The 27418-nt window shown below is 34.9% G+C and overlaps 1 protein-coding gene across 1 annotated transcript in view; it reads right to left on the reverse strand.

Annotated features, from left to right (window-relative positions):
- ADAMTS20 (ADAM metallopeptidase with thrombospondin type 1 motif 20) overlaps positions 1 to 23731 on the reverse strand; it is a 297000-nt gene extending 273269 nt beyond the window's left edge. The window contains exon 1 of the mRNA XM_059935681.1: positions 23634 to 23731. The gene's annotated coding sequence lies outside the window, so the exon portion shown is untranslated. The remainder of the gene's footprint in view (positions 1 to 23633) is intronic.
- Positions 23732 to 27418: the final 3687 nt, after the last annotated feature.

Consider the following 27418-nt stretch of genomic DNA (forward strand, 5'->3'; position numbering starts at 1 on the left):
AGGCTAAAGTTTTCTACAAACAAGAGGCAGGGGAAACAGGGGTCTGTCCCCACAGAGGTCCCGCAGGGTCCTGCTTGGTTTCACATCTGTGAACTTAAGATAAAGGATTCTGGTAAATTCCCTGAAATCATTATTTAAATCAAACTGTAGAAATTTACAAAATAGTGAAATATATGTTGCATTCATCCAAATAAATCATTTCAGTTACTATTTTTCTACAGATTATAATCCCATATGCACAGTCATTGACTCATCTCATAATTTACAGCCTACTGATTAATGATCTAGTCCACCACAAAACTGGAGAACACTAAACACCAAAATTTAGAATATTTATTTTAACATACTTCATCTTTCTAAAATTATTTTAAAGACGTCTAACAAAAAATTACATTCTTTATTCTTTAGCTGACTTTATCTGTAGTTCTTATATAATCCTATCATTGAGGGAATATGTCATTAAGGAATGAAAACTTTCTAAGTAGGAAAGAACTCATGAATCAAAAGGAATTTGTGTAGAAAGGTTATTCTACTTGGAAAGGAATAGCTAGGCTTTTAAATAAATCTTCGTGTTTTAAAGGACATGTTATTAAATTGAAATAGAATCTGTAACTCCTTCATTGTATTTCATTTTAGGTAAAATTTCTTCACCAAATATGAAGACATTCTTATAAAAAATTCTCTCTTTATATATAAAATACCCAGCTGCCCTTTAAGCCCTTTAAGTCACTGTAAAAGAACAGGTCTATGAAGGGCAAATGTGTGCATTGGCACGTAACTGGATCTTAAGAAGGAGCTCAGTAATTTCAATTCAGATAAGTCTTAGTAGAATGAAGCATGTTGTAAAAATGCTGGTGCCTTTTTTAAAACGGTCCACATACGCATAAGATAAAGACAGAATAAAAGATGCCATAACAGTGCTTACAGCGTCTGATTGGGGTAGATTTGAGCATTTACAAGAGGTGTTTGGACTGTCTGTTTCCCATTAATGATAGAACAAAGCACAAGAGGCAGCTACTACCTCTGCCTCCCCACCCACTTCAGTTCACCCCTGTCAATCTTAACCGCAACAGATTGCTCTCTTAACTGACATGAACAGAAGGGCTCCACCATGAAACCCTATCTTTTGACAATGGCTTTCTGAAAACAGGATAAGATGAATGAGGCAGGAAAGAAAATTGAATCAGAGTATCATTTTGCTAACCTTAGCCTTGCCTGACTTCCATCCCAGCTTTCTTGTCTGGCCCTTAGCACAGAAGAGAATGGGCTAAATTTATCTAGGGTTCCTTTTCATATCCTTTCAACTCCCACACTCTTCTCTCTCCCATTCTTTCCAGTCACCACACCGCAACCCCCTCCAAGGCAAATCCCTGTTTCCTATTAAAATTGACTCTCTCAGTTCTCAACTGCCAACAAACTCTTAAGTTCTTCCGAAATGGCTAAATTGAAGTAACAACTGTAATAAATTAATCTATTCTAACGGAGATGGATAGAAAAGCCTGAAACCACCCTCCATCCTCCTCAAATAAATACATTTTAGCAATAATTTGGAATAGTAAAAGATATTTTCTGGACAAATAGAAAAGGAAAAAACTGGGGAATTACATGAAACGTGAATATCTTCTCCTCCTCTTTTCTCCTGTTATAATGTAACTTATATCTTCTCTTTTAACTCCCAAGGTAGGCATGGTGTTGTAGAGAAGTTAAGTACTAGAGTTTGAGACCCTCTCTGTAACTCACCAGGTGTATTTCCTAGAACAACTCATTTATCTTAAAACTTAGGCTCATCAACTGTAAATGGAGTTTATAAAAATATCTAATCATAGAATTGTGTGTATCAGATTGGTTTTTATATAAACTTAACAAATAATTTAATAGTCCTATCAGAAACCCCACCAGTTCCATTATCTTATTCTGACTTATGGGTCATGACGATATTTTTTTTTCTAGTTTTAGTCAGTAAGCAATCAGATTCTTCACTGCCACATTTTAAAATTTATTATAGCTTTCACTCTTTACAACTGATAATATTTTCCTAATGACTACATGTGATACATGCTTTATAATAAATAACCAGGCAAGAATAACTAAAAGCAAGACCTCGGCATGTGGCCAAGCTGTCATTGATGAAACTGGGTTTGGCTTGTGTGAAGAAAAGATGGTTGAATTTCCAGACAGTCCAGGCAGCAAAGAAATTAAAGCTTAATAATATCTGCAACCTTTGGCATAGCTGGGGGAAACAAGGAAGAAATAGGGCAGATCCACCAACTTCCAGGAAAGCTATTATAAAAGAGGTTAATATTAAAGAAAGGGTTGGAAAGTTATAAAAGGGAAAGGTAAAATCATGAATAGTGACCAAATCTCTAAGGAGTCATGATAATGGCCCATGGTTAACCTTGACATGTGGCTGTTATGAAAGACAGATAGTCATAAACTGACCTATACAGCAACGTTCACTGACAAAGTATAATTATCTATTTTATTTTAAAGCCTCCAAGAATCTTTTTCTCACTGATTATTAATCTAAATAATTTTTTTGGAAATAAAGAAAGTACAATGGCTGGCTAGCTCAAGGTCACACAGTCCTAAGAAAAACTAAGAAACAAATTTCTTACAACCATTTTTGATGTTGCTAAAAGAACAAGGATAATTTCATCTCCTTCAAACATCTCATTTGGAACACATTCTTCACATTAATTTAAGCATCTATAATTATGTTAGATGTTGGCTTCTGTCTTTAAAAAAATCTATTATCAGAAAAATGTGATTCCATTTAAATGTCAAAATAGATGAAAATTTATTTTTGAAATAGGGTCTCCTTCTCTATTCCTTATTTGCATGATAATATCACTTATCTTGAAGGGTCATGAACTCTTTTTATAAGAAAATAGTTCATGAGGATTCATGTCATCATCTGTGACCCATTATCTTTCTGAAAACATGCTGTAAATGGACTAACATACTGACAACTTTGTTTTGACTATGGGAGATCATTTCAACTATTTTAAAAGGATATAAAATATATGGTGGGATTAATAAAAAAATGTGTGTGTAAAAGAGTTTCTTATAGCCTTTTTATAAAAATGAGCTTGTCTTTAGATAATATAAATCTTATTTTTATATCTTTCATCCAACAACTTCAAGGTAAAAAGTTATTGGTTTGTTTTTCTTCTATTTTAGACTTCAGGCAGAACTTGCTTTTACCTGAAGAAGGATCTCTTCTGTGTTTATTTCTGCTCTTTGAGCTATGAATACTGTCATATGTATCATAGAATATGGTCATGTTCTTTAATTGTGGAATTTTAGATTAATTGTTCAAGAGTTCATTAACAAGCAAATGATTTACCAAAAATAGTGATTTTCTCCCAATAAGTAATCTCTTCAAATCTTGAAAATATATAATGAATTTGCAGATGTCTCAGGGAGAGAGTGGAGGATGAAAAAGCAGAACATCTGTGAGATCTTAGATATGATGACAGTTTTAAAAAATAGAATTAAGAACCAAGAAGATCAATAATGACACCACATAGAGTAAATATGCATTATTCAAGAATTCCTAGGATATTAGAACAGTGCAAATGGGGCCAGATAAAAAGTCTGTTAGGAGGTAGTAAGCTTCTTGTCCTCTTATGAAGTACAGATTAAAAATATATCTAAGGTCAAAAAGAAAAGAAAAATCACAAATTTCAGTTACACTATACATTGTTAAAGAAGATCTAGCATATCTGAGATGTGTCCTTACCTTTGTGATGTTGATATAAAAAAAACCTTCAAGAAAATGTGGCAGAGTAGATCAGACACAGAAATTTCTAAAGGCATTTTAATGGTAGTTGTTATGTCACAATGATATTTTAAGTAACTTGCTAATAGGCTAATCGAGCATTTTTCTGCAGCCAATAGATACACTAGTTTTAAATTTTGGAAATAAAAGTCTGGTAGATATTATGGTCAAGAACTGTGAAATGTCAGAGATTTTACTCTACTTGCAAGCTAATAAATCAGCCTGCCGCAGTTTCCTGGATGCTTGTAGAAGACAGGAATCTCTGGAGTCAGAGACAAAGGAAAGTTTATTAGTCACCGCAATAGAGCTGCCTGAGTATCAGTATTTGTGCTGTGTCCCTGAGCCCCATCCCCACAGGTTGATGTACAGAGAGCCAGTGATGTCTGCATGTGTACTAGGTTACATTACAGGACTGGAATCCTGAACGTAGGGAATTCGAGTGGTTCATCATGGGCTGTAAGCCTGCCTGACCTGGTACCAAAGAATGACATATTTGTTATATCGGACAACAAACAAGCCTGTCTTTTGCTTTGAAGGGAGATACTATTTCTGTCTTCCAAGGCTATTTGCTATACCATGCGTCAGCAAATTTTTTTGTAAAGGGACAAATAGTAAATACGTTGGGCTTTGCAGGCCATATGGTCTCTGTTGCAATTACTCTACCGTTGCTATTGTAGTGTAAAAGCAGAAACAGACAATATGTAAATAAATGGATATGGCGAATTCTAATAAAACTTTATTTACAACAACAGATGGCAAGCCAAATTGATCCATGGGCCACCTCTGGTGTAAAAACATCCTCAAAAATATAGTATTAAACAAAGGCACTCAGTGTCTCTGCTCACAAGATATGCAGACATATGAGACTCATAAAGAACAACATGTCTCCCAACATTATGAAGCAGTTCTCAGGTATAATTAAAGGCTAGATATTTTACCTATATTATATATCTAGTGACACACCCACACAGACACATACCACACATACAGAGGTAATAATATATCAGAGAAATATCACTGAAAATGACTGTATAACTAGCCATTAAAAAAATTTACTCAATAAATGTTTTTTGAGCATCTACTATGTGCCAGGTATTATTCTATGTGCTGGGAGGCAAAGGTGAACAAATCAACAGAATTTATATTACAGTGGCAGGAAAGAGATCATGAACAAATGAGCAAGTTAAGTGTAGACAAGTGCTGTGGAGAAAGGTAAATAGAATGGCTTAATATAAAACTTATTTCACTATATAGAATGAAGACACAATAAGCAGACTTATGCATACAAAATAACCTGCTATGTGACAGAAGAGGCAAATGGGAAAGTGTGGAACAGTTAATATGTAATGTTTGAAAATTGGTTAACAAAATGGAAAAAATAAAATTATAATTTTATCTCAATAATACACACAAATAAAGCCTAGATATATTAATAACCTGAACAAAATGTAAAATATCTGAGAATGTGAAGTGTAGGTCAGGTTGTAGGGAAACCTCTTCTTTCATACACTTTCAGTAATACATGTACATACAGAAGGATGCCTGTACCAGGATATTGCATATAATAGCAAAAAATAGAAATAAACATCCATATATAAGGGAATAGATTAAATGTGGTACATATTTAAGATGAAATGCTGTAATTTAAAAAAATAGTGTTTTTAAGTATATCAATGCAACTTTATCCCAAAAACATTTTGAGTAAAAATAAGCTAAGTTGCAAAAATGACCAGAATAGCTTGTTAACATTTTGGGGCTTACATATACACACCCACACAAAAACAATGCCACACATTTTCTATGGATGTACATGTATGGAAAGGTAAAAAGTTCTTAAAAGTACTAGAAAGATAAACTAAACATGGTGATGACTCCTAAGGGAATGTAGAGAGGGCTGGAATTGGGAGCAGACAACAAGTGGGATTTTAGCTCTATCTGCAACATCCTAATTTAAATGGACTATATACTCATACATGTCGTAGGCTGAAAATGTCACCGCCCCCATCAAAGATATCAGATTCTAATCCCAGAACCTAAAAATGTTCTTTTTTATAAAAAAGATTTTGTAGGTATGAATGAACTAAAGATTTTGAGATAAAGAGATTATCTTGCATTATCTGGATGAGTTCTAAATGCAATCACAAGTATGTTTATAACAGAGAGGTAGAAGAGATTTGACACAGACACACAGAGAAGAAGGCAATAGGAAGATAGAACAGAGAGATTTGAAGATGTTGACTTTGCAGACTGGAGAGATACAGCCACAAAGCAAGCAATAGCAGCACCCACCAGAAGCTAGAAGAGGCAAGGAATGGACTCTCTCTGAGAACATCCAATGGGAGCATGGAACTGAAAATATCTTATATTTTGGCCCGGTAAAACTGATTTCAGACATAGGTCCTCCAGAACTAGGATAGAATAAACTTCTATTGTTTTAAGTCACTATTGCTACTGTGGCTATTGTTTATAGCCACATAGTCACAGGGCTATAGCAAATTACCAGTGTGTGGTAATTGGTTACAGAAGCCACAGGAAACTAATACTCTAGGTTACTGATATAATCTTTTTAAAGAATACACATAGAGAAAAGACAAAAAACCAAAAAAGCCAAATGTTAACAGCTATTAGTTCTGGGTCATGGGTTGTGAGTAATTATTAATTTCTCCCTTCTCTGAAGCTTCCAAGTTAAAAAAGGAAAAAGACAATGATAAATATCAGGACAAGGAAAACACAAAGTAGATTCACTCTGAGAAATTGTCAGAGAATTAGAGCATTTCGAAAATTTTACTTTGGAGCTAAATTTCTCATAGGGTATTAACTATAGAATCGGTTTAAAGATTATAAACTTCTCTAAGATGAACTAATATCACTAAATCTATGGCCATTGCCTCTAAATTAATTTAGTTCATATACAATTCCAAAGCCTCTGGTATACCTAGAAGAAAATCTACGTTCTCTGGAATATGCTCCAGGTCTCTTGGTTGTTTCCAGATACCTTGGAATCAGCATTCTGCAAGCAATGAGCTCAGTTTGGCATAGGGGTTTCTGTATCTAAGAAAGTCCTTAGCCTCTAGTAGAGAGCCTGAGGCTTGGGCTAAGCTTATACCTCCGTATATACTACCTATGCTGATGGCTGCTCTCACTCCTTGGCTTGTAGTGGCATCACTCTAATCTTCATAGATATATTTTAGGTAATCAATTTGCATAAGGACTCTAAAATGTCCCAAGACTCTACCTGAGAAAATACCTTTGATAAAGAGGCAAGTTTTTCTTGCCCACATTCCCTTTCATGATAGCCATTTTCCCCCTTACAAGCGAAAACATAATTCTCACCCATCCTAATCTTACTATAGTATATTGTTTCAGGAAATACCCTTAGCATGGATAATCATCCACAGATACATAATCTAATTAGGGGAACTGGCCCATCTCATTAAGAAATATATTACCAATAAAAGTTTATTTTTGTATTTACCATTCATTATCAAAACATATGTACATTTTTAATTATTTTTGTATTCATAATAATCATAATGATAACTTAATCCAGAAACTTTTTTACTTAAAAGCTGTATGGACATAAAAAAAAACTAAATCCTAATTTATATACATTTTTTTATGGTAAATAAGCGTGAGGGGGGGCTTGTCTTAGTTTGGCTCTACAAACAAGGGGAGCTATGACTTCAACAAGGAGTGAGAATCCAAGTCATTGGGAGGAAGGGAGGGAGAAAGAGGCAGGGAAGGAGGGTGACAAATGTACATGAGGGCTGGATTTGTTGTGCCCAATTCCTAAGAGACACAAGATGGGGAAGGGAAGTTATTTAAACCAACAACCTTGACTATATCAAAGCAAAAGTGTATGTGTACTGGCAAAAGGGTTGAGTCTTCTCAGCACCAAGAGGCCTGACCTTAGACGTTTTAGCCATTCACTTTAACTTTCTATTACTTAAACACACAGATCTCTCTGCTTATGTATTCGCTATTCTAAAAAAAAAAAAAAAATCTAAGAAATAAAATGTAGATCTAGTTTTAATTTTACTCTTGCAAAATAATTCATCCTCCAGACTTTATATTTTGATGCTATAATCAAACTTCTCTGGCTTTAAAAGCACAAACAACCTAAATTTATAGCCTTATAGATGTTTAAGGATTTGGGAATACTGACTGTTTGATTAATCCTAAACTCTGCATTCAAGTATCCAAACATCTTGAAATATAAAGGGCATGTTCAACAGGAAGACAAATAATTACATTACTTTTAGTCTGGGCATTTGATCAAGAAGTTTCCTGTCACATTTGGGCAGGAATTTCTATTTAGATTACCAGTCAGATAGATGCCCTATCATCATTTTAATCAAGCTAACAACTCTTCAATCAAGGATACAATGAAATCAAAACACATACAGGAACATACATTTTATAAGTGGGAAAGACGCAGTTCATGACACAGTACAATAAACTGCTCTTAGGAGAAAGGCTCTCATTGTTTCTTTAATAAAATGAAAAAGTAAATTAAAAACCACTATAATTCATTTCAGGTATATCTTGCAGGGCTATAGCAACATGGTACCAGTCTATAAAGTAATTCACAATCTGTATTAGATTATAAAGCTTCCAAAATACTCCTGTGCATTTTTTTAAATGATACCCTCCTACCTTTCTTTGGCTGCACTGATTCTTTTTTTTCCAAAGAGCAACATCTAGGAAATTTTATGCTCAAAATCAAATTACGTGAATCATGTATTTCTAGTAGTAACTAGTCAGAATACAACTACTCTTTTAGCTCTTGCACTGCTAGACCATGGCAATAACGATAAGAAAAGGCCTTTCCCTCTTGAAGACTGTCCCTAGCTTCACAGACCCTGAACTAGGAATTTGAGGCAGGAGTGCTTGCAGGTAGACAGAGAAGTGAAATAAGGCTAATTTTGGTGTTTCTCTAAATATCTGAACATGCTTGCGTCAAGAGATAGCCAAGAGTCTGTTTCCCTACCTCTTAACCCTTAACTAATTCTTCACGCCAAGGATCCTGTGGCCTGGTTTCTATTGAAAAGTCGTTTAAAAATCCAGAGATGAAGTGTTTTCTTTTCTGGATGAAATGCTTTAAATTTTTATTTAAATAAATATTGTTATTCGCCAAGTAAAATAAACATTCAGGTAATTCTTAGCTTTGAAAAGAAATTTAATTATCAAGGACAAAAGCTCCCTCTTTTTGTTGAAAAGCTGAACAGTTTTTCTACTGTTTCCTTTTAAGTGGAGGCCTCTCATAATGTTCCACCCTCAATAAGAAAACTCTGGGGTGGACCCATCAGCTCTGGGGACATCATTATTTTTCAGGATGATTGGTGATTAACAAATGCATTATATCATCAACTTACATTTATTAAGTGCCCAAATGAACATAATGTTATGCTGCATGCTGTATGAAGCAAGTTAAATACACAGTCTCTACCCTCTAGAAGGAAATTATTTATATTTATCAGATAGCAGCATGATGTAATCCATGGAGCACTGAATGAGAGCAGATTTTATTCATGAGAGTATCACTAACTGATATATATCCTTTAGCTATTCCTTAGGAAAGAAAAATCAAGAACTGGAGGAATTACATCTGTCTTTTGCCTAGGTAGTCTGATAATGACTCTAAATCTCTGCTTCATGTCAGAAAGGGATAACCTAGCCACCATAAAATAAATTTTAGGAAAACTATTTCATCCATTCTCTGTTATAGCAGAGATTCCCAAAGAGTAGTAAACATGTGATTACATAAAAATAACTTTAGGTAGTACATAAAAACATTTTAATAATAATAAATTTACAGCAGTACATATTAGAAATGAATTATGTATTTTCTCCCTAAATCTTTGATATAAAATTTCCTTTTAGATAAATTTATTTAAGTTTAAAAAGTGATTATATTTTTTAAAATATATTAAATGGCATGCAGATATGGCAAAAGTCAGGAAGGCAGAAAGAAAGATGATGAAGTTTGAGCTTAGCATGTAAGTAGCAAGAGAATAATGCCAAAATAATCTGGCTGGCCTTTCACATAAAACTGTCTATTTCGAAGTTGTGATGTTATTTTTTCCATAGAATCGTAACAGTTAAAATACTATGTAATCAAAACTTATGAAAACTGTTCATCAAATAATTCACAACTTACACACTAAGAAAACAGATACCATTGCAATTATGATATTATAAAAAATAACAAAATACTTAGGAATGAATTTTAAAAAGGAAAAGCAAGGGGTGTACTGAAAACTAGAAAACATCATTGAGACATATTAAAGACCTAAAAAAAATAGAAAGATAGCTTTTGTTCATGGATTGGAAGACTTGATATTGTCAAGATGCAATACTCCCCAAATTGATCTACAGATTCAATGTAATTCTTAGGAAACTCCCCAGCTGGCTCTATGGAATAAGTAGACATGATGATTCTAAAATGTATATGGAAATGCAAGAGACCCAGGATAGACAAAACAATCTTGGAAAAGAAGAGCCAAGCTGGGGAACTCACACTTCCTGATTTTAAACTTACTACAAATTTACAATAATCAAGACAGTGTGGTGCTGGCATAAAGTTAGACATACATCACTGGAATAGAATTCAGAGTCCAAAAATAAACCCTTACATGGACTGATTTTTGGCAAAGTTGCCAAGAAAACTCAATGGGGAAAGAGTAGTCTTTTCAAAAAATTGTGCTGGGACAATTGGATATCCATATGCAAAAGAATGAAGTTAGATCCCTACCTCACACCATATTCAAAAATTAACACAAAATTCATCAAAGAACCTAATGTAAGCACTAAAAGTATACAACTCTTAGAAGAAAACAGAAGCACAAATCATTGTGACCTTGAATTAGGCATCAATTTCTTAGACATGACACCGAAAGCACAAGCAACAAAATAAAGTTTTTAAAAAACCAGATATATTGGACTCCATAAAAGTTAAAAACTTACAGGCTCAAAAGACACTATCAAGAAAGTTAAAAGACAACCCATAGAATGGAAGAAAATATTTGTAAATCATATATCTCATAAGGGATTTGTATCTAGAATATAAAGAACACTTACAACTCAAAAATAAGAAGACAAATCATCCAAAAAAAAAGGAGGGCAAATGATCTGAATAGACATTTCACCAAAGAAAATATATAAATGGCCAATAAGCACATGGAATACTGGTCAACATCATTAATCATTAGAGAAATACAAATTGAAACCACAATGAAGTGCCACAGCATATCTGCTAGAATGGGTATCAAAAAGAGAGATAATAACAAGTAGTGGCAAAGATGTAGAGAAATTGAACACTCATATGTTGCTAGTGGAAATATAAAATGTGCAGCTACTGTGGAAAAGTTTGGCATTTCCTCAAAAAGCTAAATGTAGAGTTACCACATGCTCCAGCAATTCCACTCCTAGGTATACAACCAAGAGAAATGAAAGCATATGTCTACACAAAATCTTACAGATGAACGTTTACAGAAGCATTGTTCAAAATAACCAAAAAGTAGAACTAATCCAAATGTTCATTAGCTGATGGAATGGGTAAACAAAATGTGATATATCCATACAATGAAATATTATTCATTCACAAAAAGGAATAAAGTGAAATGTGAAACTGAAATATGCTACAACATGGAAACATGTTGAAACCTTGAAAGCATTATGCTAAGTGAAAGAAGCCAGAAACAAAAAGCCACATATTGTGTCGATATGATTCAATATATCAAATGTTCAGAAAAGGCAAATTCATACAGACAAAAAGAAGATTAGTGATTGCCAGGGCCTGGGATGAGGGACAGATTGGGAGTGATGGCTAATGGGTATATGGTTTGTTTGGGGGATGATGATGATGATATTCTGGAATTTGATAGTGGTGATGGTTCTATAACTTTGTGAATATACTTAAACCCCCTGAATTTTATATTTTTTAAAAGGGTGAATTTTATGGTATGTGAATTATATCTCTATTTAAATAATATATATTACTAAACTAGTAGCATTAGTTTACCTTTTTAAAAACATGAATTAGCTTTGTTTCTTGTTTCACTAGAATGTTGTTCAAAGAATGAAAATAAGCCAGATTCCAATATCATGAATATATAACTAGTACTATATTAGTTTCTTACAGCTGCTATAACAAATTACCAGAAACTTTATGGCTTAAGACAGCCAAAATTTATTCTCTTGTAGTTCTGGAGTCTAGGAGTCTTAAATGAACATTTCAGCAAGACCATACTCCCTCAGGAGTCTCTAGGGGAGAATCCTTTCTCTTTTCCATCATCTGGTGGCTGTCGACATTCCTTGACTTGTGGCCACATCATTCTAATCTTTGCCTCCGTGGTCACACTGTCTTCTCCTCTTTCATGTCAAAGTTCCTTCTGCCTCTCTCTTATAAGGTCACTTGTGATGGCATTTAGGGCCTATCTAGATAATCCAGGATAACCTCCCTATCTCCCTTTTTCCATATAAGGTAACATTCACAGGTTCCAGGGATAAGCACATGATATCTTTGGTAGCTATCGTTCCATTCATCCTACCTTCAGTACATTGTGGTGTTGATAAATTTTAGTGCATCAGTATGATATAATACACCCGCTGTTATGCTATATGAGGGCATTACTTTAAAAATGAATCTTTTTTAACAACCATAGCAACATTTACTTATTCAAGTAAAAGCTGTTTTTTGAAGTGGCCCTTCTGGAGGAAGAACACTCATTACCACTATACTGCTCTCGCTCAATGTATTTTTGGAACTCCAATCTTGGAAATGTCTTTATAATCACTTTACAAGTCACCAGGAAAATCAACCTTACTGTTGTATAATTACACACAATATAGCATTATCTACCTTATCCATTGTACTCACCCCTAGATAACTCCCATCTCTTTTAAAATATTAAATCTATCTGGTATTGTACAGCCCTGTTGATTTTACATATTCATTATAGAAAAAAGAGTTTTTAAGGAAAACTATCTCTCATCCTAGTCAATAATGAGCTGCTTGGTATATGACATATCCAGACATTTTTCTATGTAAATATATATGTTTATAAAAATATTATCAAGCCACACATAGTCTTTTGTAAAAAGTAGTAAAAGCTATTTAAGTGTAAGTTATCATTATTATTTTTAATATTATTATAACCTACTTTTTAATTTAAAATATGTTATTAACATCTTTATTAATATATATTAATATTTATATTACTAGATTAAAATATTAATACAAATTAATATTAGTGGCTGCATAGAATTCCATTCTTGGTTTTACCACAACTTATTTAATCAATTCTTTGTTAGAGAGTTGTGTGGTTCAGATTTTCTTTTACTATTATCACTATGAAGTAATAAGCTACCTCAGACATAAATCTTTTTACACTTGTCCAGTTATTTCTTTTTAAAATATTTGTGGAATCTAAAAAACAATACAAATGAACTTATTTATAAAACAGAAACAAACCTACAGACATAGAAAACAAACTTATGGTTACCAAAGGGGAAAGGGAGGAGGGATAAATTAGGAGTATGGGATTAACAGATACACACTACCATATATGAAATAAACAGCAAGGATTTTCTGTATAGCACAGGGAGCTATATTCAATATCTATAATGGAAAAATAATTGGCAAAAAGTATCTCTATATATGTATAACTGAATCACTTTGCCATACACCTGAAACTAACACAATATTGTAAATCAACTATACTTCATTTTTTAAAAATCTAAAAAAAAATTTGTGGAAAAGAAATTGCTAGGTCAAAGGTGGAACTTTTATACATCTTCCCAAATGGCCATCTGTAGTTATTCCTCAAATATTGAGTGCCCTATCTCTACAGATAGTGTTCTAAGAATGTACGTTTTATATGGTACGATAAAGACAGTGTGGCCATGAGAAGAAACAAAATGAGGCTTGGAAGGAAGTTTATTACATTCACAGAGAGGGGGGTTACCACACGCCACGCAGAGTCACAGGGGAAAATACCAGTGTTGGTCAGGAGGCAAAATAGACTAAGGGGAAAGTCAGCCAGAGCCTTGATTTCCTTGGCAAAGGCAAGAAGTATACAAGATTGACAAGATGCTTAGACTCAGATAATTTACCCTCTACTAAAATGGATATACTTCAGACAAGTAAATAAAAGTATGATTTGTGTGTAAAAGAGGGAAGTACAGGGTGTTTTGGTTGCCTAGAAGAGGAGGCTCTCACCGTCTAGGGTTTCAGGGTTTAAACATAAACTGAGATCCTGAAGAGTAAGGGTTATGCAGGAAGAGTGAAAACAATACAGTTGATGAAACAGGGGCAAGATAGGAAATAATTGGGTTTCCATATTATAGGAAATAAATGGAGTTGAATATGGCTGCTGTATATGTGACAGATAAAGGTTAATATTCTCAATACGTGAAGAATTCTTATAAATCAATAAGGGAAAGTTGAACATATCAGGAGGAGCAGACAATTCACCAAAGAAGAAACTAAAATATCAGATATTTTAGAAGTTCAGTCTCATTGGTAATTAAAGAATGCAATTTAAAAAGTGAAAAAAAATCTTAAAAAGTGTTTTGCTTGGTATACCAACAATGCTTTAAAATAACTAGCATCTATAATTGGCAAGGGGCACTGTGGGTAACAATGCATGATGTTTAAGAGCTTGGGTTGGGAGCCACATTGCCTGGGTTCAAAACTTGCCTCTCACCTATCAACTGTAAGAACTTTGCCAAGTTACTTTATCTCTCTTAGTTTCAACATCTATAAAATAGTCCCAGTACAACCTCACAAGGTTATTGTGAGGTGAGGATTAAATAATATGTGTCAAGTGATTAGAGCAGCACCTGGTATATGATGAATGCCCAGTAAATGCTGTTATTATTTTGTGACCCTGCACAATGATTTTATGTGTACTGTATCCATATACTGAATCATAACAGATACCTGGGCTCATTTCCCATTGACTTGCCTAGTCTGACACCAATACAATACCACTTAATTACATAATACATATTCATATAATACATGTTAATTGCTGAAGTATTATGTCAATATATTAAAATATATGTTAATGATGAGATAAATTCTCTGGTTATTACTCTAATTTTGAAAATTTTCCTGGCTATTTTTGCGTGATTTTTTTTCCTAAATGCACGTTAAAATCTTTTTTTAATTTTCGAATTCCAAAGTAAAATGCTCCAAAACAAGGCTTGGAATTGCACTTAATTAAATGGTATGCTGACAATATTGAGTCTTCCTATCCATGCATATGCTATTTCTCTTTATTTTACCCTTTCATCTTCCCACATAAATAAATACAACAACAATTTTGTAAATTTTTTCACATAGGTCATGCAAGAGACAAAACTGTGTGTGTGTGTGTGTTTGTGTATATGTATGTACATATTTATACACAAATACAATGTATTTATAAAACAAATTCTATAGGAAATTCCAAAATAAGTATTTCAATAATGTAGGAATAAACATATAACTTCCCAAAATAACTCCACTAAAGGGGAAAATGATTTATTTTAAAATATGAGTTTATTTATCTAAAAATTAATCCCATTTCTTTATAGTTAAATTATGTATTTTAATAACCTATATATATAAAGTGCTGAGAAATTCTGTTTTTTAAGTGAAAATCCTTGCTGGTTAATCTCACAAAATTATCACATACATCCACACACAGAAACACACCCAACTTTGTATTTCCTAATCTAGCTGATGGGTGCTCACAGAAGTTGTACACGGATCATAGTCATTACATTTCATGGCATCTGGATTTCTACTTGAAATATTTTGTTTACACTGGATAATCAATACATACAGAATGAAGGGACAAAAGTTATCATGGTTCTTTATGAGAAGAAAATTCATTAATCATTCTCCTTCCAAAAAAAAAAAAAAAAGAACTCTAACCCTAACCAAAAACACCTTATGATCTCTTATTAGAGAGAAAACAAAAGGGCAGTTTCTAGGTTCCAACACATGGACCAAAACAGGCTCTGCAGGAACAGTCCTATATCCTGGGCCAAACTACTCTACTTCTATTCTGTGAAATAACAAATCCACGAAAAGTCCGTTAAGTCAAATGGGCGACCAGGTGAAATGTAACACAGATCAATGGCAAAAACACCACAAAGTATATATAAACACTGTAGAGCAAGCAGAGGCAAACTTACCAGGAAGCTGAAGACACTTCAGGGCCTCGCCTTTGGACAGGCCACCTCCAAGACCCCGGAAGCGGCCCAATCAACGTGGCCACTTGTTCACTTGTTTTAAGCTTGTAAAGATACTTTGTATTTCAATTCTTAAAGAAGAACCCCCTCCCTCCCATATTACATATCCTTTTTAGGGAATTCCCTGGCGGTCCAGTGGTTAGGACTTGGCGCATTTGGGGAGAAGCCTAATTTTATTGCACAAAATGTTAATGACCAACAAATAATACTTGTGTACTACAAAACACATACCGACATTATAAATTCCTAGCAATGGTAGAGGAAGAGACCAAGAAAGCCCTCTTTGTATTATCATCCCCCCTCGTTCTAAAACACAGCTGTTTCCAGAGGCAAAGAAAGGAAGGGAGTGGGCAGTAGACGCCTCAAACTGTCCCTAAAGTTTTATTTTGGTTACATTCTCATAGCATGACAGATGAGAAAAATGCTAAGATTAATGAGAAAACATAACCATTTAATAAATGACATCTGTTGGAAAGTAACCTTAGAGAATTCAATCTTTTCAAGTTAAAAAGCATTACAAAAAACTCTAAGTTTCCCTCCACAAAGTAAAATATAAATCGAGCAGAGTGCTTCTGGGGGGGAAAGGAGAGTGTAGCACATTTTTCTATTCTCTTTAAACTTACATAGAACATAAGGTTCTGGACATTTCTTCCTCATTTTATAATTTATTCAATCACAATATGCAAATAGCAAGGAAATGCAAAATCTAACATTGTTACATTCAGTATTTATTGCAAAGATTGGTCTGCAACATGTTTATGCCTTCCTAATTCTTTTTGTGTTTTAATTGAGGTATAGTTGATTTACAATATTATATTAGTTTCAGGTGTACAGCATAGTGATCCAAAATTTTTAGAGATTATACTCTATTTAAAGTTGTTGTAAAATATTGGCTATATTTCCTGTGATGTACAATATATCCTTGTAGCTTATTTATTTTGTACATAGTAGTCTGTACCTCTTAATCCCCTACCCCTATCTTGCCCCTCCCTGCTTTTTTCTCTCCTCTGGTAACCACTAACTTGTTCTCTATATCTATGAGTCTGTTTCTTTTTTTTTTTATTCACTAGTTTGTTTTATTTTTTAGATTCCACATATAAGTGATAACTTACAATATTTGTCTTTCTCTGACTTATTTCACTAAGCATAATACCCTCCAGGTCCATCTATGTTGTTGTAAATGGCAAAATCACATTTTTAATGGCTGAATAGTATTCCACTGTGTATATATATGCAGCACCTTCTCCTAATTCTCTTTGACAGTAGCCCAACTAGTCCTGACCTTCTGTTAAATGGTGTTCATCAGGATTTCTAGTTCAGCTGATCTGTTTCAAGCAGCTATCCTGTTCTCTTTTTCTTTTCCACACTCAAAGTAATAATGTAGGAGTATAAAATTACTAAAATACTACTTTACTAAGAAGCTTTACTTTAACTTCAGATAACTTTGAGCAATTCTTTATACTTGACCTGGTTTGGTAAATTAACAATTAGAACTTATGGCTAATGTTTTACTTTTACTACTTACTTTTTTTTTCTATGTCTTATTCCAAGCATATTTCAATTGTAAAATTGACAAGATGCATAGTAGGTTATAATGTGTAAACACATGGTGATTTTTATATTAAAAATTTATGACTCCCTTGGGCTTCCCTGGTGGCGCAGTGGTTGAGAGTCTGCCTGCCAATGCAGGGGACATGGGTTCGAGCCCTGGTCTGGGAAGATCCCATATGCCATGGAGCAACTGGGCCCGTGAGCCACAATTACTGAGCCTGCGCGTCTGGAGCTTGTGCTCCACAACAAGAGGGGCCGCGACAGTGAGAGGCCTGCGCACCGCGATGAAGAGTGGCCCCCGCTCGCCGCAACTAGAGAAAGCTCTCCCACAGCAACGAAGACCCAACACAGCCAAAATAAATAAATAAATAAAAATTAAAAAAAAAATTTATGACTCCCTTGCAATAATCTCCAATGACTAATCAAAGTAATTAAATATTTCAATCTTTATTGTTTCCAGGACATCCTTAACCTAAAGTAACTCACATGTGGTGGTAGAGAATTCTTGTTGCCCATTCAATGTCCTCTCCTTCTTCCATAATTAAAGAGCTTCTGACATTTTAGTTGGACTTATGGATGCCCAGAATATGAACTATATTTCCTGGTCTCCCTTGTTGCTCGATGTGGTACATGACTGAATTCTAGCTAATAACATGTAAGTTTCTTTACAAATAGTTGGCCCACACCTTTTGCTCCTTTATTGGTCCTTTTTTCCCTTCTGCCTTAAAAATGTGGGTGGAGCAGCCTATTTGGACCATGAGTAGACCTTGGGAATGGAAATCTGTGTATTACAAAACAAGACAGGAAGAATCTGGTTCCCAAGGACTTTGTGGGATAAATCTCTTCTACAGCATTGCACTGTCCATTTTGGAATTTTACTTGAGAAGTAAATAAATTGCTCACTTATTTAAACCATTGTTATTTTGCGTTTCTGTTACTGGCAACTGAACATTACCATATCTGATATATAATATTGCACCAGCTAATTTTCTTGGACATTTGTGCCAAGTACTAAGATCTCTCTCTAGCATGTATGTCATATTAAAATCTCAGTACAGATAAACAATTTTTGTACACTACTTACAAGGTTTATAATGGTAATGAATCTGTATTTATACCTGATAGCAACTAAGGCATACCTGAATTTACTACTGCTAGATACAGAAAAAGCAGCAAACAGATTCAATGTACAAACTTCCTCAGACCTGTTTTGGGAAGTTAAACTCTGCACATAAATTCCAATCAGATATGAGTTTTTAAAATCACCTTGTTATCAATTGACCAATAATTTAGCTGCACCATAACTTTTGAGGAAAGAAACCAGATATATTGGAATAAATAAAATAATCAGATCCAAAAACAAGCCATGAGAAATAAATAGTATGGTTGGTTGACCCATTTATTCATTTATTTGATCAACATTTATTAAACTTCTTCTTTGTATTATTTCCCATGCTGATTTATTCTTATACATATAAATAAGACAATTCTCTACCAGGGCATTGCATTTTTATCTTTAAAAAGAAGTCTTTGTTTCATTATTGAACTAGAAACTATTACATCTTGCCCTTTTTAACTTATAGCTAAAAATAAATCAGCCTTAGCAAGATCTGTTGAAAGCCTGAGGTAATAGTATAGTGAGGCTATTTAAGCCATTTCAATTCATTTATTGAATGAAAATTTCGATAGTTACATTCCTCTTTTGTAGTTTTAGATAATTTAATGTATTAATTCATTTGGCAAAGTGTGTTGACACGTGAGCATTCATCATTCTTTTGATTTACTACTTGGTGTTATATTTGATTACATTGCAAAACTGTGCTTTGAGAAAGACAGCATTTCTCCTTACACATAATGTGCAAGTTGTAGAATGACTAACCGGGGTATTTAACCAGAGTTTAGATTGAAATAAAAAAGGATGGAGGTTACAGAGGCAGAACTAGGAATGGGGCCATAAGAGTTGTTAAGGTTGTGACTAAAGAAGATCTAAGCAGGCAAAGATCCAGGTAAAGAAAATCAGCAAAGGCAAGCTGGAGTTGGCAAGTACCTTGGACCCTGATTAGAAATCAGTAAATCAGGAATCAGGGTTGATTTGAAGCTCTGCTAGAAGACTGAGACCAAAGATTAGAGATTCTGGGCAATACAAGATCAGAAACTCAAGGCAAATAGCTTAGCAGCAAGGGCTTAGGTTCCCCTTAGAAGGCTCTGAGCAAACAGGCATGGGTAATCAACAGTAAAAATGAGGTTTATCATTGAGCCAAGGAGTCAGTAGGTTTAGGGCTCCCCATATGTTTAACCCAGTGCTAGAATATATCTTATAGCAAGAGACTGGACTGAAACTTCAGATACCCTTGGCTGGGAAGAAGGAGTGAGAGAATTGAAGAATTAGGAAATTCTTGATATAGGGATCCAAACTCCAGATATGTTAGACTTTCTCAAGCTAATTTATGAGCATGATAGAGTTTTATCAAATACAAGATCACATCAGTTGTCAAATTAGGATCCCTTAAAATCAAGGGATGGGCCAATTTAGTGAAGACCCTGGTACGACATTCTTCATCTGGTAGAATTAAGTATTGCTGACTAGTCTTGTATTTTCTCAAGCATAATGCATAAACTATATATATTATTGGGAACCTGAAATACGACATTTGGTTTCAAATGTAAGAATATGGATTTTTTTTTCTTTTAGGCTCTAGGCCTGATAGCTAAACCGTGAAAGGGAAAACCCAAGAGGCTGAGACACCTTGGATCATCACATCCACTGTGTTTTCATGCTACTATGAGAAAAAAGCAATCCGTATACAGAGATAGGCAGTATCATAAGTTTCCTACGTCAACAGAGAGAGAGAGAGACAGAGACAGAGAGAGAGAGAGACAGAGAGAGAGAGTCTCAAATCTTTTACAGACACTGAGCCACACATTTATGCCAAAATCAGCTTATTTATCCCAATGTAGGATTGTAGTCTATCCAAGTTTTCATAGAAATTTCTATCTTACCCAAATTTTACCTACTCCTGAAATTCCATCATCTTTAAAACAAAATAAAATCCTAGCTTTTAAAATTTAGATTGATAAAAAGAGGCAGAGGTAGGGTTTTTTTTCAATCTACATAGTTACAGAGTGAACTCTAATTAACAATATGTGTGTGATTATGAACAGATAAATTTCAACTCATTCTGCTATAGTGAGCAGAGAAAAATAGTAAAGTTTGAACAAGCAATAGATAAAGGGACAATACTATAAGAAAATCAATAGAGCAAGATTCCTAAAAGGAAAAAAGAAAGAGAAGAAAAAATCTAAAGTAAAGGGGTAAAATTACAAATGGGCTTTCGGACAAGCTGTAAGTACTCCAGGCAATGAAGGATGATTGAAGACTGGAATTAAAAACAGATTCAACCAACAAGAAACATATTTTTTAAGGAAGGACAGATGTAATGGCTTGAGGGGAAGAAAGGAAGTAAGCGATGGAGCAGTGAACATAAAAGAGTGACTCAGCTATGCAGTCACAGCAAGGTGATCAAGAGATGAGGTTGGAAAGTACAAAATGACTTTTCAAGTCAAGCAGGAAATTTCAAATTAATATCAGAGTCTGATTAGACATAGCGAAATGGTAGCTGATACAAAATTAACCCTCTCCTGTTCTTAAAAGTCTTGAGGTAGGAAAAGGGAAGTTTGCAGGGAAATGAACAGGGAGAAATTCAAAGAAATTAACAGCTGTTTACACGTAAGAAAAGCCCAAGTAGGAAAAGATTTTAAGCAAGAGAAAACTCATCAATCACCTAATTTAATACCATCAATGTGCAAAGAACTGTGGTGTAGATGAACGCCCTTAGGTTCAAGCCTTTGTTCCACCTCATACATTATCATCTTATGCAAGATTCTCGCTTCTTTGAGCAAAAGGATGTTTGTCTATAAAGTGAGGATAATAATATATATTTAATAGAATATTATCAAGATTAAATCCAATAAATTGTGCTAAAGTGCTATGTAAATGATACTTATTATTGAAAAATAGGAGTGGACGTTTATTTTACAGTAATTTTAAGCAGAAGAGGAAACTGCTTAGAGAAGTTTTCTTATGCCCACAGGGAAACAGTGAGAGTGCAGGGATTCACCCAAAGCAATCCAGCTAGAAAGTATGTGATCCTAAAATACTTAGCTGTACTGCCTCGGTCCCTGCAAATTTCAGGGAATTTGCAATCTAGTTGAGGGGAAAATATGTGGAATGTTAAATAATAAGACAACAAAAAAATGATCACAAAGGAACCCATGATCCATGTTAGATGAATGTTAGAGATACAGCGGTTTTCGGTGGAACATTCTTAGAAGAACTTCTGGAAGAGAAAAGACTCGAGTCATGCTTATTAGGATGATTGGAATTGGCTAATCAAAATGAGGAATAAGAATAGGGCTTCCCTGGTGGCACAGTGGTTGAGAATCTGCCTGCCAATGCAGGGGACACGGGTTGGAGCCCTGGTCTGGGAAGATCCCACATGCCGCGGAGCAACTGGGCCCGTGAGCCACAATTACTGAGCCTGCGCGTCTGGAGCGTGTGCTCCGCAACAAGAGAGGCCGCGATAGTGAGAGGCCCGCGCACCGCGATGAGGAGTGGCCCCCGCTTGCCGCAACTAGAGAAAGGCCTCGCACAGAAACGAAGACCCAACACAGCCATAAATAATAAATAAATAAATAAATAAAATTTAAAAAGAAATAGAACAGAAGAAAACAGCAAGATAATAAGGCTAAAAATATAAAGCACAGATATTCAGATTACTCAGTCCATCTATGTTAAAGAGCTGAAAAATTAAAATGTAATAGAAATTTTAAATGCTGCTTACACGTCATTGAAAAAGAAGAAAATAAGCTGTAAATAATGATTCAACTCCAATATATAGAATATATTGGATATAGAACATACAGAATAGTATGAAACAATTTACTATTTGCTATTTGAGGGATGGTTAAAATAAATGACTATAGTACACTATATGCTAACCAGAGACCAAAAAAACAATAAAAGAAAATGTAAGCCAAAATAAACACAAGGCAAAATAATACTATTAAGAAATAACCTTATTTTAAAATATAACTTCCTGATTTTAATGCTTATTTTAGATTTAAGGTTTAATAAAATTATATTCAGTTTCATAAATGCTTGTTTTCATTGGTCTTGAAAAAAGTTAGAAAGAGAAAAATCAAATCTTAGGACTTTTTTTATACTATTGAAAAAACTGATAACTCTTTCCACAACGTGGTCTAAGTATAAAAACTACATTGTATCATCTACTTATTTTGTGGGAATTTTGAAAACTCTAAGTTGAAACTCAAAGTGGAAACACAAATATAAAATATATAAGAGAAAAGGAAAGTGTGCTTAAGTTACAAGACCTTTAAGGTGCTCTTAGGGAGCACAGGTCTAGAACAATTCCTGCTCTCTTCATCTCTCTTCATCCCTCTTCTTCGCCCTTTTGACTCCTACCAAAAGTGTCAACTAGGAATGCTGTCTATTGTGCTAGAAATGTGAGAAATATTGTTCAAGTTGTCCCTGGACAACTTTGGGGTAAGACCCTACCACATTATTTCCAAAACATTTCTTCCATTAAAGCATTTCTTATGAAAATGCAAACAGTATCTGGCAGGAGTAATACATTCCACTATTAAAACCGTGATGAGCGTTTCATTATCAGCTTAGCTATCTATATTCCTAGTGGGACTTATATCCTTAGAGGATTTATTTGAGGGAATGGGAAGTTAAGATAGGCCTAGGCATGATTCATGTATTATTTAGGATTCTTTAGTAACAAGCAACAGAAACCAAACCTGGCTAATTTAAGTCAAAAGAAAACATAATGATATGAGCAGCTTACATGCCCTAAGGGAGAGCTGAACAACAAGGCTGGAAAAAGTGGAACCAGACAACCCCAGAAGGTCTTCCCAATCCCATGTGACCACAGCTGATCAGATATAAACAACAGTTTCTTCTATCTCTCATTACCTCACTCAAGTGTCAGTGTCCCAGGAGAGCAATTGATTAGTCATATTTGTCACTTACCTTACTGTTGACACTACTGGGGAAGGTTAGAGGAAGTATTTGGCAGGAATAGCCAACAAATTTCTCTGGTTTTGGTAGAGGCAAATCAAGCACTTGGATTTCCATCATGTCAATACTGCACACAGCAAAAGATAGCTAATTTGGAAAGAGCAAATCAGAGTGCCGTTAGGAAAGGGCAATGGAGTCTCGGCAGCCAAAAAAAAACAAAAAAACAAAAATCATATATCAGATGGGTACAACAGAGAGTCTTTATGGAGGTTTCTCAAGTGAAGCAACCCTGTATACCAAGGAGTCTATAAAGAAATAACAGCTTCAAATGCATATTCATTCAATACATAGAACATACATTATTAAAACAACTCATTAGTTACTGTTTGAGCAGTGGCAAAAATGACTGAAATTAGAATGTACTTAACCAGAAACCAAAATGATAAAAACGGTATGCTAAATAAAGACAACAGCATTAAAAAGAAATTTAATGGATAGTCCAAAAAAATAAAATAATAGTGGATAAGAACACAAACTCTGGAGCTAGCCTGTTTCTGTGACCCTAAAGGAGCTACTAAATCTCAAATAATTCATGTAACTTTGCATGCCATAAACTGTTTTGATCCCACAGACAAGCCAAAATTCTGGTGGCGTATGTAACATTTACAAATTGCCACATAAACTTGGGGTGCACATGAGGTCACTTCTTTATTTTTCCAGTGAATTGCTTAAGCCCACACCTGCCTTTTTAGTAGTAAGTTCAGCATCTCTCTTTGGGCTTCCTATTTCCCCTGAATTCTCTAAGATCCCTGGCTTTACCCACAAACTCAAAAACCCTGATTACATCCTTTTCCTCCCGACAAGAAGTCTTCTCAAAAATTATCCTAAGGAATGATATGCTCAGGTTTCGGTGATTCACTGGTGTACGGGAAACTCCCCAGCTGATTGTAAGATAATCACTTTCAACTTCTCTATTGAGTCTACATTTTCTTTGAAATCAGGTTTAAGCACAATTTGCTTACTTTATACTTGCTAAGAAATCCTCATCTGTGAGTACCCATGCTAAGTAAGTTGTATGAATTCCCATTAGCTTCTCAATACATGCAGAATAGAATCCATGGCCTGTAGGGCCCTGTGGGATCTGGCTCATATCGTCCTGAATCTTACCTCATACCCATAACCCATTGTCCCAATAACACCAGCCTTTTTCCCCCTTGAATATGCCAAGCTCACATCCTGCTCATTGCCTTGGACTAGGCGCTCCCTTTGATGGCTTTCCCATGACCCTTCAAATGTCTGATCTAACTCTTCACTTCTTAATTTCAGTATCACCACCTCAGAGAGTCCTTCCTTAAATTCCCTATCTTCACTCTCTAATTGCATCACTTGATTCATTTCTTCTGTAACACTACTATTAAAATTTACTTTTTTGCTTCTTTATTGTTTGCCACCTCCCACTAAGAAGGGTCTTTCTCTGTCTTATTCATTGCTGTTTCCAGCTCCTAGAAAAGTTCCTGAAACATAGTAGGCACTCAATAAATATTTTTAAATAAAATGAGCTAATCTATACAAAGCATAACTTTTTTTTTTTTTTTAAGGAAGTGGATGTCTTCATTTTAATTAATTAATTTATTTATTTTTGGCTGTGTTGGGTCTTCGTTTCTGTGCGAGGGCTTTCTCTAGTTGCGGCAAGCGGGAGCCACTCCTCATCGCGGTGCGCGGGCCTCTCACTATCGCGGCCTCTCTTGTTGCGGAGCACACGCTCCAGACGCGCAGGCTCAGTAGCTGTGGCTCACGGGCCCAGTTGCTCCGCGGCATGTGGGATCTTCCCAGACCAGGGCTCGAACCCGTGTCCCCTGCATTAGCAGGCAGACTCTCAACCACTGCGCCACCAGGGAAGCCCCCAAAGCATAACTTTTTAATATCTGTTTCTTTATATCTGTGCTTTGAGAATCAAATAAGAAAAGAGCTTAGGAGAGCTCTCTGATACAGTACTATTACAAATATATAATTATAGTTGTACATAAAATATTAGAAGTAGAGAATTAATAAGTTCTTAAGCAGTTACCGACCAGGCTATGAGCTCCTCAAGGGCAGGAATTATATCTGTTCCTATTATCACTGTGTATTCCATGCTTGGCATAGTGTCTGCCATGTAAATAAATATTTGTTGAATGAATAGATGAATCCATGAGTGAGCACAGCATCTCTCTACTTCCAGAAAGACTTGCATCTAGAAGGAATAAATTTAGCTGTAGTCCTTCAAAAGAAATTATACCGATATTACTATGTTCATTTATTCATTCATAAGAATTGTTAAGTACCTACTATGTGCCAGACACTGTGCAAGATGTGGAGGATACAATGATAAAACAAGTAAACCAACCAATCAACAAAAAAATAATGTTCCTGCCTTCATGGATCTCATTGCATGGTGAGAGAGACATTAAGCAAGTAATCACAGAAATAAATTTATAAAGTTTCAACTGAGATAAATGCTAGGAATGGATTTGAATTACTTTGGAAATTATTATCGATAACTATTTAAAAAGATGTTATAAAGTTTCTCAGACAGAACATATATTTTGGTTATTAAAGAAAACTTTTTGAAGAGAGAGCTATATACAAGAATATATGAAATAAATTAATATTTTTGGCTCATCCACATAGGTTTACTAAATTAAATTAACTACAGAATGATTTACATGCTCAAATATTTGTTTTCAGGGGAAATTTCCTCTTACTCTCCTCATCCTTAAGTTTGTCAGTTGCCTTTAAAGTCATCTGTATCTGAAATGTCTCTTCGAGCTGTCAAAATGAATATTTCCTCCTCTTAATGTGTTTTGGCTTAAATTCCTCCTAATTTGATATTAAGACCATGACTTCTACTCTCTGTTTGCATTTGCCTTTATTCACAGCCTTATAGTCAACCATTAAATATATTGTTTTAGGTGAACTTGTTGCATATAGCATAAAGGCATAAAGAGTGATTTCCTTCTTGAAAAAAAAAACTTTTCTGGAATTAAGCCAATATAAATGTATTGATATGACATATTTCGGTTCTCATTTCTATCCCAGATTATTTTCTAATTGAAAGTTTGTGTCCAAAGCCAAGATGGAGTTAGACATGCAAGAGATCACTAAGAATAATGCCTGTGAAACTAAAGTCGAGAGGAAGAAGAAGTAGGATGGAAAAGCATTTGGACCATGGTATGGGTGGGAAACTTGAGAAAAGAGAGGAGAAAGCAAGGACAGCTGGGTAGCAAGAGCCTCAGACTAGTGCAGCTCTGAAAACATTATGGCCAGTCTGGAGCAAGAGCTCTAGAGCAAAGACTGCCCATTGAGGGGTCTCTCCCTGGGCAGAATGTCCAGGCTCTGCTACCTATGTCATAACAAGCCACTGGCTGGAGTTGCGGAGAGAACACGTCAGCTCCAGTGCTGCAGCACATTCTGAAGACGCTACAGTTGGAGGCTATAGGCTAACAGCACGCCATATGGCAGGGTCATTTTTGAAGGAATATCTGAGTGAAAGAGCTCCATGGCTACCACAGACGCGTTATAATATTTTACTCAATTATAATCTACCTACAGTGAAATGTACAGATCTTAAGTGTACACAGTCTAACAAGTTTTAACAAATTTATAAATCCATTTACCCCATCCCAAACAAGACGTAGAATATTTCCTTCACACAAAAATTTCCCCTCCAGCCCTTAGATCCAACCCCCCTTGCTTCTGCCCCCACCGTACACACATACACACTGAAGCAACAACTGTTCTGATTTTTATTACCACAG

The sequence above is a fragment of the Balaenoptera ricei genome, chromosome 10 (genome assembly GCF_028023285.1).
Source record: "Balaenoptera ricei isolate mBalRic1 chromosome 10, mBalRic1.hap2, whole genome shotgun sequence".
NCBI lineage: Eukaryota > Metazoa > Chordata > Mammalia > Artiodactyla > Balaenopteridae > Balaenoptera > Balaenoptera ricei.